The 18,089-nt window shown below is 40.5% G+C and overlaps 1 protein-coding gene across 2 annotated transcripts in view; it reads left to right on the top strand.

Moving 5' to 3' along the window:
- Impg1 (interphotoreceptor matrix proteoglycan 1) overlaps positions 1-18,089 on the top strand; it is a 152,882-nt gene that overhangs the window by 101,606 nt on the left and 33,187 nt on the right. The window lies entirely within an intron of this gene.

Here is an 18,089-nt window from a genome sequence, read left to right as displayed (position 1 = left end):
CCACACCTCCTGGCCCGTAAGGCACTGCAGGCAGGTTCATGAGGGTTGACATGAAAGCAAACAGATTGGGCAACATGGGGCTTCAAATATAATCATTTTCTTATCGTGCAGATTTTATTAGCTTTTTATTTTGGGTTCAAAATGTAGAAAGATATTTTGTGGAGTACCTACAGGAGCACACATTTCCCGTGTAGCTCTGGGATATATTCTGGCTCCATAGAAACAGAACTGAGTCATGATCCCTAAATCTGCCCTCTTGAAGTGAAGCCTTGTCTCTCCTGATGCTTTGTAAAGGGTTAATAAGGTAATCTGGCCCAGATGACAGTGTAAGTAGTATTCACAAAGACAGCAAAATCATCACTATAATTCACTAACACATTATTTTAGGTGAGAAATGCATTAACTTTTTATGTAGTCACTGAGATATAAATAGGTTTCTGTGATGTTCTATTTTCTTTTCTCTAATGACTTCAATCAGACTATTTAAGGTTATAGTTTGATCTTATCCCACCTGGAAAATTCTGGCTTCCTGGCACACAGCCTACACTGCCATGTGGTCCTGACTGTGCCTCAGAGCTCCCTCACCAGCCCAGCTCTGGACCCTAGACCCACCATCACTCCTGTATCTGGACCAGCAATTGAAAGTCCCTTTCTAGTATGTCAGCTCCCTTTCCTAGTTGACCTATAACAGTCAAAATATAAATAACCAGAAGAACAAAATTTTTTCACACATTAGATTGGCATCTTTCTAAACTGAAACCATCAAGTATCAGCAACTTCAAATGTTTCAAAAATTATTTACAAGAAAGAGACATAAGCATATGAAATAGGGGTCTTAGATACAGAAGGATTAAAAACCCAAGAGGGGCAGAAGGGCTACCCAGAGACAACAAGAGGGAGACACTTTTGCTACACATAAGGCAGGGAGAAGTAGGGACGATAGAACGGTGTCAAAGTCCAGGGCCAGCTCACTGAAGGAAGCTGCATATCTGAAACCATTAGCCAGTATGAGAACCCTAGAGAAAATAGACTTTTCCGAAAATAACTACTTAGCACGCATCTACCCAGCCAGTGCCCCAGCCACACTGGCCAAACCCACCCAGAACCAGGTTATACAGAAGTTTTAAAATAAAAAATACAGAGGTCTGTACATCCCTACCCTAGAAAAGAGCAGGGCAGAGGAAGTACTGGAATAACTCAGAGGAAATCTAAGGTCAGGAGCAGATCAGTTCCCACATAAGGAATTGCGTCATGTGCTGACTCTGTGTGCTTCAGTAGGCTGGGCTCTTAGGACTCTATCACAGCATTTCCAGTATCGTGGAGGCAGCAAACCACAAAATCATCATACTTCCAAACTGACGCTTTATTAAATGTGCTTAACTTTAAAAAGAATAAGGAGTGTTCTGTCTCCATTATGCATCTAAAGTAGCTAAAGAATTGCTTCTTCCCACTGGGAAATATCTCCTGTGTGCCAAATCTATCTGTTTCAATGATGTAATAAATAGCTTAATCAACTAAGATAGTTCCCAGTTAGCCCCAGTGACTTCTTGATGTGATTATCCATTTTACCTGCCCTTGAATTGAAGCAATTTTACTCTATCTCTTTACACTAATTCCTATCATTTTCTTGCTTTCCTCTGCTCCAAGGACATCCACCGCATGGATGAATAAGTAAATGAGTGGTTAAATGGATGGAGGCATGGGTGACAGCAGATAGATGGCTGCCACGTGTCATAATTATGTCCACAGTGGAGATCTTTCTGATGTGCCTTTCATGGTGGAGGAGAATACAAAGAGCTCATGACGTAAAATGGGGCCATGCTCGGTGTCATAGCTTATCTTAAAACCATACTTAAAGCATTTGATTGGATGAGAAAGATTGCCACCATTGAGGCAATCTCCATCATCTTATCTTAAAACCATACTTAAAGCATTTGATTGGATGAGAAAGATAGCCACCATTGAGGCATTCTCCATCATAGGTGAGGACAAGTGTTAAGATGTAACTTCTTTCTGGTGTGGTCAGCAATAAGCTGTTGCCTACATCATTCACATTTTCTCCTCAGTGAAAATGTTTACATTGCTTTTGCTTTCAGCTTTTGAAATATGCACACAACATACACACACACACACACACACACAAACAAACAAACACAAATACCATCACCCTTTCATATGTCCTATGGAGTTAAATTTTTATGACCTAATACATGATTAGTCTTTGATTCTTTCATAGTTCGTTTTCCTCAATAAATCTTGCAGACTCTTTGAAATATTCAATAAAATAAAACAGATGAAATATCATATTTTATGGATAGTTAACCAGTATCAAATGCATGAAGTTAATCAAGCATCCAGTGTTCTGAAGGCAATTCAAAACCGTTTGCCAACTACTTGGAGATGGGCAGAGCTTAGAAATCTGAGTTTGAAATAGCTCCAATTAGAACTATTGCAGTATCTAGCCCAAAAAGTTTGTGCTTTAAATTATCTTTTAAAAACATTTTAAGACCAATATCTTACATTCTTCTTTTCTTTACACACAATGGTTCCTGCCAACTAGAATGTGATATGCTATATTAACACCTTCAAACTATGTGTTTATAAGATTTATAGTATAACTTAGAATTGATATATACATATATAGATATATGAATATATAGATTGGTCATAGATGGTGCTGATGAAGATGATGGTGAGAGAGAGAGAGAAAGAGAGAGAGAGATCATAGACTAACACATCCTTGTGTTTACAAAACTGCCTTTCAGAATTCTTTGAGGCAGAAAGTAATTTTAAGTGACTGAAATACGAATATCTTTCACAAATATAATTTGGCAAAAGCCACTAAAACCTACCATACCACCCTTCTTCCTAAGAGAGACTTATATTCTTATGGTCCAGAGAGATGTAATTAAAGATAGACATTTGCCAGGTAAGAATGACAACACCCAAAAAAAGTCAAACTTGCTTTTCAACATTCATTTTTCTTGATGAGTTCTTTAGCTACACAGCAGAGAATGTCATTTTTTTCTAATGACATCCAACATCATAAAAAGCATTTTAAATGTCAAATGGAAGAATGTATCTAGAGAATCTTCATTGTGATCACATTAGGATTTCTTGGTCATCAAAGTACAAAGCTACTGCTCAAATTCAAATATTTTGTTTTAACGGACTTGCCTCTAGAGCAAAGTTTCCCCTTTGTGGGCTTCACTGTTTTGTTTTGTTTTGGTATTAAACATAAATATTTGGCTAGCTCTTACTGGTCCAAGTCTTTACCAGTTTAATATAATGAAGAGATACCTGTGCATGAAGTAGGAACCAAGAGACCTGTAGGCAAAAGGAAAGTGTCTCCATCTTCCACGGGGTCAGACTGGGGCTGGCCTGAGCACAGAGCTTCAGTCACTAATGTTTCCCATTGTAGATTAAAGGACCACTCTCCTCCCCTTAGTTCCACACTTTTCTATGAATCGGGATTTCTTCTGGAGAGCCTCATGAAACATCACGGAATCTGTAGACCTAGAGTGGAATACATGTCTGACACTACAGGAATCTGTTTTCAGGAGAGGTAGAACTTGAAGAATTATGGCTTCATGGTAATATTTTGTATATTTGAACTTTGATGTTAATTTATGTAATTAATCTATTTCCAAACCAAGATACAAAAGATAGCTTTTCTTCTTCCCACTGCAGAGTATTTATGAGAAACATTATGAGATTTCATTGTGTATAACCTATTTCCATGACTACAGCCACCACAACAGGAACCTACACTGGCCAGGACTCTCACACTGCTTGCCTCCAGGTGTCACTAGCTTTACCTCATATTATAGGGTCAGGCTCTTTTCACTCTGTGTGCCTCTCCACCCACCCACTTTCTCCAATGTTCCCCCATTCCTGGGATTAACTTTTTCTAGGAAAATATTTCCTAGAATTTAATTTATAGTCAGCCTGAATTGGTTTTCTCCCCTGTCCCTTTTAGAATTCACCAATCCAACTTCTCCTTCAAATGTCCATTATTGTGGGATACTCCTTTGTAAGCCCTTCCCGTTCCCTGAGTGTGATTGCATCTGAGGCATGGTAGGTACAGTTGGGAGAGCTGCTGTTCAGATAGGATCCAAGTTTCCAGTCTCCTAGTGTCGTGAGTGGGCTCAGAGTCCCGGTTTTCTTATTGATTTAACCTGCTCTTCCATATTCAAGTTCTTTGACTTCAGTTTCTCCACTGGGCTCATTAACTTCAGCACTGGCCTCATCAGCATGTAAGGTCTAAGAGGGTGAGCTGACCTACTGAATAAAGTTTATTGCTAGTAAATACAATTACTCTTTTATTATGAAATTTTATGAGGAACATAAAGTAGGCGCTTGATAAATTGACAGACTCGCTGGTGTTAAAATGCATCTGATTTATAATTTTCCATAACTTGAAGCATCTTCAGCTGGTATTTTCATCAGGCAAAGAGGGGATTCTCCGGGATGCTTTGCTTGGTAGGTGCTCAAAGCTCAGCTTCCATGCCCTCCCCAACTAAATCAAGGGAAGGAAAGGCCTGATTGGTAAACTGCCTCTTCCAATTCCTTACATCCAAAACTCAAAACCCTTCAGGTTGTCGCTAGCATTGCTACTATGTCTTTAATCCACCTCAAAGAATTTGTATAGTGAAGAAAGATTTAAATAAATCAAATGTATACTTAATTTTCAAGCAATATCCTTAAAGCCAAATACCAACCAATAAGAAAAATTGTAAAAGCATAATTAAATCTATTTAGATCATCTTTCCCCCTACTGGCTTGTACTAAGATTATCAGACTCATTACCCGTAATATGTCAGTTCTCTCCATATCATAATGGGTTTTTTAATTGGATATTTTATTTATTTATATTTCAAAGGTTATCCCCTTTCTAGGTTTCCCCTCCACAAACCCCCTATCCTCCCTCTCCCTGCTACTATGAGTGTACTCTCCCACCCACTCACTCCCTCTTCCTGGCATTCCCCTACACTGGGGCATCAAACCTTCATAGGACCAAGGGCCTCTACTTCCATTGACACCAGATAAGGCCATCTTCTACTACATATGCAGCTGGAGCCATGGGTCCCTCCATGTGTATTCTTTGGTTGATGGTTTAGTCCGTGGGAGCTCTGAGGGGTCTGGTTGGTTGATATTGTTGTTCTTCCTATGGGGTTGCAAACACCTTCAGCTCCTTCAGTCCTTTTCCCTAACTCCTCCATTGGGGTCCCCGTGCTTAGTCTAATGGTTCGCTGTGAGCATCCGCCTCTGTATTTGTCAGGTTCTGGCAGAGCCTCTCAGAAGATATGTTTTATATGTTTAAATAGCAAGTTACTTTTGATACACCAAAAACAAGTTAGAACCACTACCTTACTCAGGCTCATAGTCCCAATATCTTAGAATCACCTGGAAACCTTTTCAGATATGCCATATGAGGTCCCTTTCCAGGCAAGCAACTTCAGTTCCTTCACAGGTGGTCTCATGAAGATGCTACAGAATTCTAGTGTCATCCCAGAGCAGAGAAGTCCTGTCCTTTGGTTCATCATCTCTAAATATCCAAAGCAGATTTGTTTGTTGACTCTGGGAAGTGTTAAGGATTTTTTTTTTTATTGATGCTAAGAATCAAACACTGGACTTCATGTATGCTAGGCTAGCGCTTTGACTAACCATTGCTAATTTGAAAGTTCTCCTATGATTTTAGTTTTGTTCTGTAGTGGTTGGAAAAGATATATATTACTTTATTTTTACTTCACTGAGTCTTAATTTGTGGCCTATCAATTAACTCTATCCTGGAGAGCATTCCATATGTTACTGAGAGGAATTTGTATCCTAATGCCACTGGATGAAGCGTTCTATGTATCTGTTAGTCTCGTTTGCTTTATAATAGCTTGGCAGACATTTATATATATAATAAAAACTACATGTGCCCAAACCTAGACTTATCCTAAAGTAGAAACTTATTAGAATATTAAAAAATAAAAGCCACTCTTATGTAATAAGAAAATTAATGGTCTGAGAGTTACATTTAACATATGAATTAATAAGGAAACAAATGTTATGAACAGTTCAAAAGAGGATTTAAACAACACACAGTTACCAATGTGGAAGTAAATGTATTTGAAACATTTTCAAATCTACAGAGAAATAATGATTTTTATTCCCTGTGATAAAAATCCTCTGTATTATATTAACAAAAATGATATGTGTTTATTCAGGTATTCTCTCTGATACCTTCAAAGCCAATAGAAAGCACTGGACCTGTCAATCAGAAAACCTTGAAATTGCACTAGAGACTACAGACTGGACACCTAAGGCATTCACATTTTCTCAATGCTCACTTTTAACTTAAGCATAGTTTTCAAAGTATGTGTTACAATGTCCTAATCAACTCTGAATTTTCTAGCAATACAACAAAGTGGTAAATTAAAGATAAATTATGTTTTGTTTTGTTTAAATTTTTGTAAAAGTCAACATTTCAGAAAACCATTGACTTCTCTTGCAATGGTGAAGACAAGATATTTCTGTGGCATTGTGTCATCTGAAACAGGATGTGTAATAGCTTTGGAATCTACAATGATATTGAAAATATTTACACATAAATATAAATGTGAGAGAAGAGTAGTGGCTCACACCTGTACTGCAGACTTCTAAGACAAAATGCTTGAGGCTAACCTAGGCAACGTAGCATGTTCAAGGTCAGCCTGGGCTACAGAGTGAATTTCCTTTGTTCCTCATGTGGTATCACTACATTACCCATTTTGAAGATGGATATGGAACACAGGGCCCCCAATGGAGGAGCTAGAGAAAGTATCCAAGGAGCTGAAGTGGTCTGCAACCCTATAGGTGGAACAACAATATGAACTAACCAGTACCCCCAGAGCTCATGTCTCTAGCTGCATATGTAGCAGAAGATGGCCTAGTTGGCCATCATTGGGAAGAGAGGCCCCTTGGTCTTGCAAACTTTATATGCCTCAGTACAGGGGAACGCCAGGGCCAAGAAGTGGAAGGGGGGGGGGGGAGGGGACTTTCGGGATAGCATTTGAAATGTAAATGAAGAAGCTATCTAATAAAAAATTTTTTTAAAAAATAATAAAATACTATACTTAAGTAAAAAAGAAAAAGAAAAGAATATGGGTATGATTGGGTCATATTCTTGTTTATGCTCATTTCACTATAGTAAATAAAATATTGCAAAATATTTTGATTAAAAATACTGATTAATTGGAATGGAAAATTCTGGAATGCAGATTAGATTGATGCCCCATGCTGGGAATAATACTCCTTCCTGCAGAAGCAATAAATGTAAACATATATCCTGTTCCAAACACATCCCTGCAAACAGGAAACTGATAAATAATATCCCCACTGGATATCAGAATGCTGGGACTGTCCATTTTAACATATTGTATGTAAATTCTAACCCACTCCTATCGTGTAAGCATGTTTCAAAGTAACTATTCTAAACCTGTATCCAAATTCTTTCCTTACTTTAATAAAAGCCAGAGATGAAATCTGGCAAGACAAAGTACTGTCACATTGGCTTTAATGACATCTGTGTGGAGTGGTCTCCCTGCTGCATATAAAATTCTTCTGAATTTTTACAGCTTAAGGCGGCAGAGGAATCAAATTCTCTCTTCCTGGCACTATGGAAATCTAGGAGCCTCCCATAGGTTTGATGTCAACACATCTTTTACGACTTAATATCTGTGCACTGGTGATATCACTGCTGGACTGATGACGTCACTGCTGGAATCACTTCCTGAGGTGCAGTCAGTCACACGGCCTCCCACCAGGCAGCTTGGTGTTCCCATGTCATGGCAACTCTCTTTATCCAGAACAATCGATCCAGGAGGGAGAGATGGAAGAATGATACCTTCTACACCTATAGTAATTAGTTAATAAATTAATTTTATTTATGTGCATACACTGTAGCTGTCTTCAGGCACACCAGAAGACGGCATTGGATCCCATTACAGATGGTTTCTGGGACTCGAACTCAGGACCTCTGGAAGAGCAGTCAGTGCTCTTAACCCCTGAGCCATCTCGCCAGTCCTGGTAATTAATTTTTTCCTTAACTTGCTTTTGACTCACCAAGCAGAGAGGCACATCTCTGGTAATCTGTGAGGGCAGTTCAGAAAGGATTAACTGACAGGAGAAGGGCCACCTTCAACGGGAAGCATCAGTGCTTGGGCTAGAGACCCAACTGGAGTACAAAGGAACACGGGGGAGCAAGCAGGGTTCTGGCATTGCCCTGTTCTCTGCTGTCTCCCTCACAGTTACACACTCTTGCCACCATGGCATTCTACTTAACAACTGGCTCAGAGATATGCAGCCAAGTGACACAGACTGACCTCTCAGAAACCACAAGACAAAACAAACAATTCCTCTCAGGAGTTGTTTCTGTTGGTTATTAGTTTACATCAAGGATAAATTTAATCTATTGCAATGCCTGAGTCTCAGAACCATATGTCATCTCATAGGATTTTTTAGAAATTGTTCCTATGAAATATGGAAGGACGTATGGGGCATGGACCACTTGGAAAAGGACTGCCAGTAGCCATCTTGGAAGCTGACTACTACCAAATTGTATTTGCATGTTCTTCATGATACTAAATTCAAATTTTGTTTACTATTAATCTTTATTGTGTTCTTAGGTGCATATGGACTTATCAATAAAGACAAAAATATATGATCATTTCACTTTGGAAATTAGAGCCAGAGGGGACTGAAGAAATGGTTCTGTGGTTAAGAGCATTTGCTGTTCTTGACAAGGACTTGAATTTGATTCCCAGTCCCCACATGGTGGTTCACAAACATCGATAACTGCTGTCTCATGGAATTCAACACCCTTCTCCTAACTTCCTTGGGCACCAGGCATGTAGGTGGCTCAAAAACATCCATGCAGACAAACAGTCATATGCGTAGAAAATTAAAATAAATACATAAATATTTCTTAAAAGAAAGAAAATTAGAACTAAAAAAGAAAATTGAACCATGACTGTATTCTTTAAAATGACTTCACTGAAGATCATCAATTCTATGGTACAATGTCTTCATTTGTCCCTCAATATTCATTTCTTCAAAGAAGAAACAAAGTATTAGCAGTTCACCAACAAATCAAGGAAAAACATAGGTTGGCTCTTTTGCCAAATGCACAGTTTCCTTACGGGGGGGGGGGGGGCTGATTCTAAACTGAAAATAAGTAGAGTTCACGGTTGTCAGAATGAAGATAGAGAAGAAGGTATTCTGTGGCTCTGGACTCAGCCGCAGTGGTTTTTAACAATATCCCAAAGTGCCAGCCTTTCTATTTAGTGAGAGGGATGTGTAAATGCTAACTTTTGGTTGATGGCTTAGAAGAGAGAATTCAGCGTGGTTTTTTTAAAGGAAGGAAAGAAAGCGTATGTGCATATCTCATTCTCCTGATCAACACTGGTCAGGGGTCCTGGTCCTTGCAGCTTTGGGGCTGGATCTTCTAACTGCAAATGTGATCACTTGGAGAAACACATAACTAGACGGATACTTCAAGTACTCAGTAATTCATATCATCAAGAAGTACAGAGAATATGATCAGTTTGGAGTTTATAAGATGTCTGAGGACAAGTGAAAACAGCAATCCAAAGTCATTTGTAGAACATTTACAGCATAGCAGGAGTCAAATAGATATTTCCTCCCACCGCACCCTCCACCCAGGCCTTCAGCTACAGACATGGGACTAACATGGTAGGGAAGTATGGATGAGGTGCCCCAGGATTTAGGAATAAAAGCCCGAGCTTATTAAGTTGATTCTAGGATATATCCATTCTGTGGTAAACATGGGGAACGCTCAGCTCAGAAGTTTTATTGACAAATAGGACTGCATACATCTAACATGTATAGTATGACATCTAAGTATATTCATACACACACATATGAACAGTTCGGTTGAAATAATTAATATATGCATTACCATTGTGTCATTGAAACACTTAAAATGAACCCTTTCGGTAAATATCAAAATGTAATCTTAACTATAGTCGCCATGGTTGGATCTGAATTTCCCTCTTCCCTAACTGAAACGTTGTGTCCTTTGACAAATGACTGTCATGTCACAGTTCCCAAACCCTACATAACACCTTCCCTCTCTGTCATTGCACGGCTTTGACGCCATAAGATTCTACATATAAGTGAGATTGTGAGGTGTCTCTTCGTGTTCCTGGCTTGCTTCACGGAACCCGCTGTCCTTGGGTTCACATCTGTAACCACAGTAGCAAATTTTCCGTCTTAAAGTTTAAAACAGAACTTTTTTAAGTGTGCACATAGCACACTTTATTTATCAGTGTGACTTTTGATGGGCATTGAGGCTACTTCCATAGCTTGGCTTCAGTGAACGTGGAGGTGCTGACCCTAACAAAGAGCTCGATGATACATACGAGAAAATCTTCACAGGTTGAATAACTAAAAACTTCTTAAACCGCGACTATGTTCAAAACAAGTGGTGGTACACAGAACTGATTTGGAGGAAATTCAAATAATGGAGGAATTCAAATATGAAGTAAAATGCCCCTACTCAGAAATGTTAAATGCTAGGTATCATTCCACGTCGTGCCCAATCCACAGATAGGACATTGAACATTTAAACTGAGGCAAGCCGGGAGGCTAAAATAGAAGGTCTGCCTTCAGTTCAAACGCCACAACTCCTTCAGTGGGTGCAGGCTGAAACCATTCATGGTTTGCCCAAACCATGTATGAAGGAACAAATTAGTGATAACAACTGAGATGACTCTCCTGAAGTACGGTGAGTGAGAAAACCCAACTCCCACATTTCAAATACTGAAAACTGAGCTAATTGAAGCCTTAAAGAAACCTCAGAAGAGGCAAGGTGCGTCTCTGCCCTGTTCAGTATTGAAGACAGGAGCTGCCTGCTGTATTACTTTGGCCAAGACCAAGCTCAAATTCGAATTCTCTGCCTCTCCCTGTGTCTTCTATCTAACGGTTGTCTGTGGCTACTAGATTATCTGCAGTCCGTCACACATGTGTGATGTCCTTGCTGCCTGTGTTGGGGCTGTGAGTGTGCCCACCTGTAACAACAGGCTTTGTTCTGTGTTCTTTGAACAGCACAGAAAGTGTGATACAGTAAAGGTTTGAAGATCATTTTTAGAGATCTTTAACGGGGTTTTTCAAGGGAAGGAGTTACTTTACTGAACCTAGAATAGGACTCAAAACTACACACACACACACACACACACACACACACACACACACCATAAGCCTGTGCCCATATGTTGTTTTCAACCACAACACATACAAACACTATTCTGTTGAGTGAGGGAGCACATGAAAAAGTATGCAACATATGTATGTAACAATTATATACTTAGCTGAAGTTGCAAACTCTGATTGCATGAGAAATCCAAGAAGCAATAAAGTTAGTTACATTGTTCTCTTAAAGGCACGTTAAACTTATACAAGCTAAGTACACAGGACTGCGGGTTAACCTCACGCATATTATTAGCTTAGCTGTGAGGTCAGGCAAGAATACTCTTCCTTTGGGGTCAAAAGATACTTTTCAGAAAAATGTTATCACCACACGGAATTTTTCCATTTATGTAGATTGTTTAAATGAAAAAAAATGCATAAATGGAAAAAAAATTAGTTGCTGGAGTTTCTGCGTTCAAGAAGCTTGACCTTGAAGCCTATGTGGAATTCTGTCCTCTCAGAGTAGACACGCTAAACCTGTGAGCCAACTTCTTCTCCGCGGGGACAGAGCTGTTCCACAGAGCAACTCTTCCTCTGCCTTTTCCTCCCGATGGTTTTGGCTAGGAGCTGTTGTGCCCCGCAGCTGCCACAGCTTCACACAGAGGCAATTAGTATTTGTGCCTTGTGGTTTCAACAGGCACCCCGCAGGCAGCCACTTCAGCCTCAGGAGAGTCCTGCTTAGCAGGCAGAAAGGCAGGCCTTTTGAGTCTGGCTTCCAGGGAGTCAAAAGACAGGTCAAAACAAATAATTACTCTTTTTTCTTCAGTATGTCCATTCTGCTTGCTAAGTCCTGGTACTGAGGATCGGAGCTGCTGTTTCCCAGGCTACCGCTGAGCCTCAGAGCCCAGGGAAACAGAAAAAGTAAAAACTGCCTCGCGGTTCACTGGGAGCGCTGAGATCCGGCCAGGTTTTCGTAATTAAGCAGCCCTGTGATTGCTAAGCGTTACTAGACAATTTTCCAGCGTTTTGAGAAAAATTCGTTCTGACAGCCCACCAGTCTTGTGTCACTGTCCTGAAGAAGCAGACCGATGGGGGTTCTTGATCCGTGGCTCTCCCTGATACCACTCCTCTGTTCGTTTCTAGAACCGCATTTGAAATCTCCATCCACCTCCACACCAAAAGAGCGATCTCTGAAGTTAAGCCATAGGGACGTGTGATATCTCACGCCTACTTTCTGTGAGGTCCCTTACCTTAAAATGTTGCCTTTGAACTCAAGCTATCTTCTTGGCACTCACTCTTCCTCGCATTTTTAAAAAGAAATTATTTAACATTTGTTGACTTTCTATTAGTGGAGATAATGGTTTCAGTTTCTTTCAGTGTGATCCCTTCCGCCTCCCCTAGCAACCTTTCGGTAAATAATACAACTATCATTAAATCCATCGTTAGCATTCAGATTATATCCACGAGTGTACTGTTTGCTCTTTACTTCCTGATTTCCATGACTTTGAAGCATGGTCTCCTCAGGTTAGCCTTCTATGTATTTACTGCTAGTTCCCCTGAGTATCTCACTACAATTTCCAGTGTAGCATCAGTAGACACCTGGTGATGCCTTGAAACCTCAGTTTCAAGTTTCAGAGACTCTTTCCCTTCTGAGGAAACACTACTCTCTCGGCCTTGTGCAGTGCTCTCACCGGAACTTCTTCAGACTTTCCCAGGTCTTTCCCCCAGCGAGTTCTCTGATCCCTCTGCCCCAGGTTTCCCTCTTGTGCCTTGGAATACATTCTCCAGCGATGTTTGCCATTATAAATAAGAGGGAAAGGCAGACATTTTTTTCACTTGCCAGTTATCCACGAAAGAAGGTGTAAAATTATTTTGTAAAAAGTCGTCACACTGTCATAGGACTTAATGACATCTGTGCTTCCTGTAGTACTAGAGAAAACTAATCCTTTTTTTTTTCTTTTTAAGCTTGTGGTTCATTTTATTGGTGATTAGAAGAGAAACCATGGGGTAGCAGGCAGCTGAAGGAGAGTTTTCTTCAGAGTAATAATTTTTAGAGTGTCGGCGTGATCATGCTTAGAATTTTAGCCTGTTTCCAAAGAACAGACAGAAAGGGAGAAAAGGAAAAAAAAATTACACTTTTTTCAGTTAGAATTCAGAAAAGCAGGCAGGCTCAGCAGTGAACATCTGCGAGCCACTGCCCACATTCAGTCCTGAGTCTCCTTAGATGTACCCTCTCCACTTTCCAAAAGCTGTCCCTGGTGGTTTTCTTTGCTTGTTTGTTTTGTTTTGTTTTGTTTTGTTTTGTTTTGTTTTGTTTTGTTTTAGTAACCATTTCTCCCACTTCCTTGGATTGCTTCCTTATTTTAACTGAACAATCCTAAGAAAGACTGTCTAGGAGAATTCCCTCTTCAGCTACCATGACCATTGGCAGGTACTGGACCATTCAATGGGGTCTCACTGCCCCCAAGCCAGGGGTCCCCTGAACATGATGCTCTTCCTCCTACACCCTTCTCCTTTGTATTTGCTGTGCAACTGATTCCTTTGCCTCCTCTCCCACTGGGTTTATTTCCAGAGCACTTACCCTCCACCTGCCATTTTGAATCTTCTGGTGTGTTACTTGGAGGGTTGTCTATCAGGCTCCCTCCACTATGCAGTAAGCTCACGGAGACTGACAGCTGTTTTGTTCATTGATGTGTCTGAGCAGCAGGACCAACAAACAAGAAGCTCTCCATATCTATTCAGTCATTAAAATGAATTAATAAGAGACACATTTCCTAGTTCTATAAAATGAAAGGGGTTGTAATTTAAAAAGTAGTGTTTCATATAAAACTAAGAACGTGCTGGCTGTGCCAACTGAAGATGTAAAGAATATCACAGAATATCTCCTTAGACTATTTCAACATGAAATGGGCAAATGCTTGAGGCGTATGCCCGACAGGATGGATGTGATCTCATTCTGCCTGCTCTCTTTTCCTTTGTCTTCTTCTGGCTACCAGTATGACTACCCACCTCCTACCCTCCCCCACTTCCCCACTCCCTACCCTCCCAACCCTCCCACAATCTTACCTTCAGCTGTTGGCCTCTCTCCCTTTGGGTATCAGCTGTCCCGTGCTCATCTGCTTTGAGTTGGCCCATTTTAACTGTGACCTTGACTTTGAACAGATCCCCCTTCCTAGAGAGGGATGGAAATAACCATCCCCTCTCTCTGTAGCTGGGCTTTATGCTAGAGCCTCACCATGCACAAACACTTGACCCCTTTGTAGGACCCATACACTCTCTCTCTAACTTAGTCTGAGTCTTTTATTTTTCATATTTCACAGTGAAATAAGTGGCCTTGGTTGTAGCTCTTGACTTCCTATCTCAGCATTTCAAATTCAATAATAGAATAACCTCTGTCATTGCCATGTCTCATATTTACATAAGAATAAGGTAAAGGCATAATTACTTACATTAGAAGTCATGGCAAGATTTGAATATTTTCCCCCCAGAGGAGCTGACTATTGCCTCAGAAGATTCAGTCTTGAGCTATTAAAAGAAAGAATAGAAGAATTTTTAAATTGTTTTCTTTTCTTTTTGAGATTAAGAGAAAATGCAAAGCACAACTAAGGTTCCTAGATTTGGCAGAGAAAAATAAAAGATTGTAGACAAGACTGAATTTTCCATAAACACAAGAGTAATTTTTTTTTAGCCGACAAGTGTTTGAATTGGTGCTTTATGTTTTATCAAGCAGCCCTACATTCCAATGCCCATTTGTTATGCCACTGAGATAGCTCAGGTAGGTTCACTGTGGATGTGAAAAGTCAGTCTTAAGATGACACAGAAGGAGAAAAGTACAAAGTCCCTGACTAAGGACATGAAGCACAGACTATCTTAAGCTGAAGTAAGAAAGGAGCAAGTGGTGAGATGCTGGCCCCGGAGGAGCACACTCAAGACATCTGTCATGGGCCTCCACACCTCTCATTTCCCGGCCTCTATCATCTGTAGGAGCACAGAGTGCATATCCCGGAAGCACAGATTCAAATGCATGCACAAGGAAGTCAGAAAATCATGGCTAGCACTGAGACACACTGTCAATGTACTCGTTCCCATGCCTTGCGCAGATAGCTTAGCACAAGCTATGTCAAAATATTGTGTGTTGAGTGAATTAAGCAATAGAAGTGTACTTCTACAGTTCTACTGCTAAGGAAGTCCAAAATCTAGATTGGTGCCTAGCCTAATCATCATCAGGGAGGCTTCACCCAGCAACTGATGGAAATAGATGCAGAGACCCTCAACCAAACACTAGGCGGAGTTTAGGGAATCCCAAGGAAGAGGTGGGGTGGGGAGGACACTACAAGAAAGCCCACAGTATCAACTAACCTGGGTCTACAGGGACTCAGAGACTGAACTATCGGAGAGCCTGCATGGAGCTGACCTAGGCTCTCTACACATATGTTACAGTTGGTAGCTTGGTCTTCTTACAGACTCCTAACTGCAATCAGGAGCTGTCTCTGACTCCCTTGCCTGCTTTTGGGCCCGTTTTCCTCATACTGGGTTGCCCTGTCCAGTCTTACTACAAGGGGATGTGCCTGGTCTCACTGCATCTTGATATGCCATGTGTGGTTGATGTTCATGGGTGGCTTGCCCTTTTTTGAAGAGAAACAGAGGAAGGGGAGTGAATAGGGTTTCAGGGAGGGACTGGGAAGAGAGGGAGGAGGAAAAACTGTGGTCAGGTTGTAATATATGAAAGAAGAATAATTTTTAAAAGTTAAAACAAAAGAATTCCAAAATCAAGCTACTATTGACAGACTGGATTCCTGGTGACGGTGCTTCTCCTGGGTTGCTCATGGATGCCTTCTAGAGTCTCTCATATCTGTTCAGATGAGGGCACTAATACCAGTACCATCCAACAAGGGCTCTCCTCTCACAACATGCCTATCTCCCTATGGCCTCATCTCCAAATGTTATTATATTGTGGGATAAGAGTTCTCCACATGAATTTGGGAGGTATAGAAGCATTCAGCTCATAGGAAATGAAGATTTGGATAAAAATCTCAGCTTATATGCACAGAGAGCATAGATGTCAGCAAATATTATTTCTGGCAGTTGACCGAATTATGATTAGACACACCTAGGAACTTTGTGCTGGGGTCGACAAGGGTCCGCCCCTGAAATGGAAGCATAACTCAACCAATAGCAAGGTTTTATTTTAAGAAAGTAATGAAGCTGATATGATTCTGCCTCTCAGAGCTGTTTAGAACTTGGAGTTTCAGTTTTGGTGATTGCACTGTGGTAAATTATTTGAGTGCAAGTCCAAAGATGCTATCTACGTTCAGACAGACCATTCATCATACTTAGCATGCAGGTTTCAGCAGAACTTTCCCACGGATTTGCCAAAATGCCACTGGAAGTAATCATAGAAAATTGCCTGCTTTGTTCACTGAGTCCCCTAAGTGCAATCAGTGGCTCCGGAATTAGGTTTCTTGGACTACCTTAATAATCCATCAATCTCTCTATCTGAAGGGTTCATATAGCTACTTTCTTGGTTCATAAATACTTACTGTTTTTATTTTTGTACCAAAAATGGAACGGACTTCGGCAGTCCTATGTGAAAGTGATGAAAAGGCTTGAAATACTATCACATACTTACCAAGTTGCACGTTCAATATAAAGTCCAAATATACATCACCCATACCTTTACATCCTCAGCACCAGTCTGCAAACAGTCAACATATTCCATCTGAATAGCCAGTTCTGAAAAAAAAAATATATATATATATTGGTAGAAGTTTACGTCATAAGGCTACCAAAATGTGATCGTTGAACCCCCCAAAAAAGTTCAGTTCTGCAAAATTCAGGTTTGCAATATTAGAAAGTAAATAAAAAATCTCTGAACCAAAGCTGGAGAAAGTTATCTGGAAATTCCAGGTGAGGGTGTGGCTCTAACTCTATGCCAGTGCCATCTGTGGTTTAGTCCAAGTCTACTCTAGTGCTTAGTAACTCTTTAATGTGGTCTGCAGGTGTGCTAAGTCTACCTGGACTGTAATTCTAGAAAGTCTAATTAGCTGATGCTCTTCTCATCTCATACATGGAGAACCTCAGGTCTGGATAAAGCGAGTCCGGGGTCCCATGCTTTGTCTCCCTGGGTTTGGATACAGCACTGCCTGCCCTTTCTGTACCAATCTCCTTTTTTAAAAATGATTGATGGTCCATCCTTTCGTCTTAGCTCCAAACTTTGTCTCTGTAACTCCTTCCATGGGTATTTTGTTCCCTATTCTAAGGAGGAATGAAGTATCCACACTTTGGTCTTCCTTCTTCTTGATTTTCTTGTGTTTTTCAAATTGTATCTTGGGTATTCTAAGTTTCTGGGCTAATATCCACTTATCAGTGAGTGCATATCAAGTGACTTCTTTTGTGATTGGGTTACCTCACTCAGGATGATATCCTCCAGATACATCCATTTGCCCAAGAATTTCATAAATTCATTGTTTTTAATAGCTAAGTAGTACTCCATTGTGTAAATGTACCACATTTTCTGTATCCATTCCTCTGTTGAGGGGCATCTGGGTTATTTTCAGCTTCTGGCTATTATAAATAAGGCTGCTATGAACATAGTAGAGCATGTGTCCTTCTTACCAGTTGGAACATCTTCTAGGTATATGCCCAGGAGAGGTATTGTTGGATCTTCCAGTAGTACTATGTCCAATTTTCTGAGGAACCGCCAGACTGACTTCCAGAGTGATTGTACAAGCTTACAATCCTACCACCCGGAGATCCACCCCATAATCAGCCACCAAACGCAGACACTATTGCATATGTCAGCAAGACTTTGCTGAAAAGACCTTGATGTAGCTGTTTCATGGGAGGCTATGCCAATGCCTGGCAAATACAGACGTGGATTCTCACAGTCATCTATTAGATGGAACACAGGGCCC

This window comes from Mus musculus, chromosome 9 (genome assembly GCF_000001635.26).
Source record: "Mus musculus strain C57BL/6J chromosome 9, GRCm38.p6 C57BL/6J".
NCBI lineage: Eukaryota > Metazoa > Chordata > Mammalia > Rodentia > Muridae > Mus > Mus musculus.
Note: the sequence above shows the minus strand (reverse complement) of the source record. Positions and strands in the feature narration are given on the sequence as shown.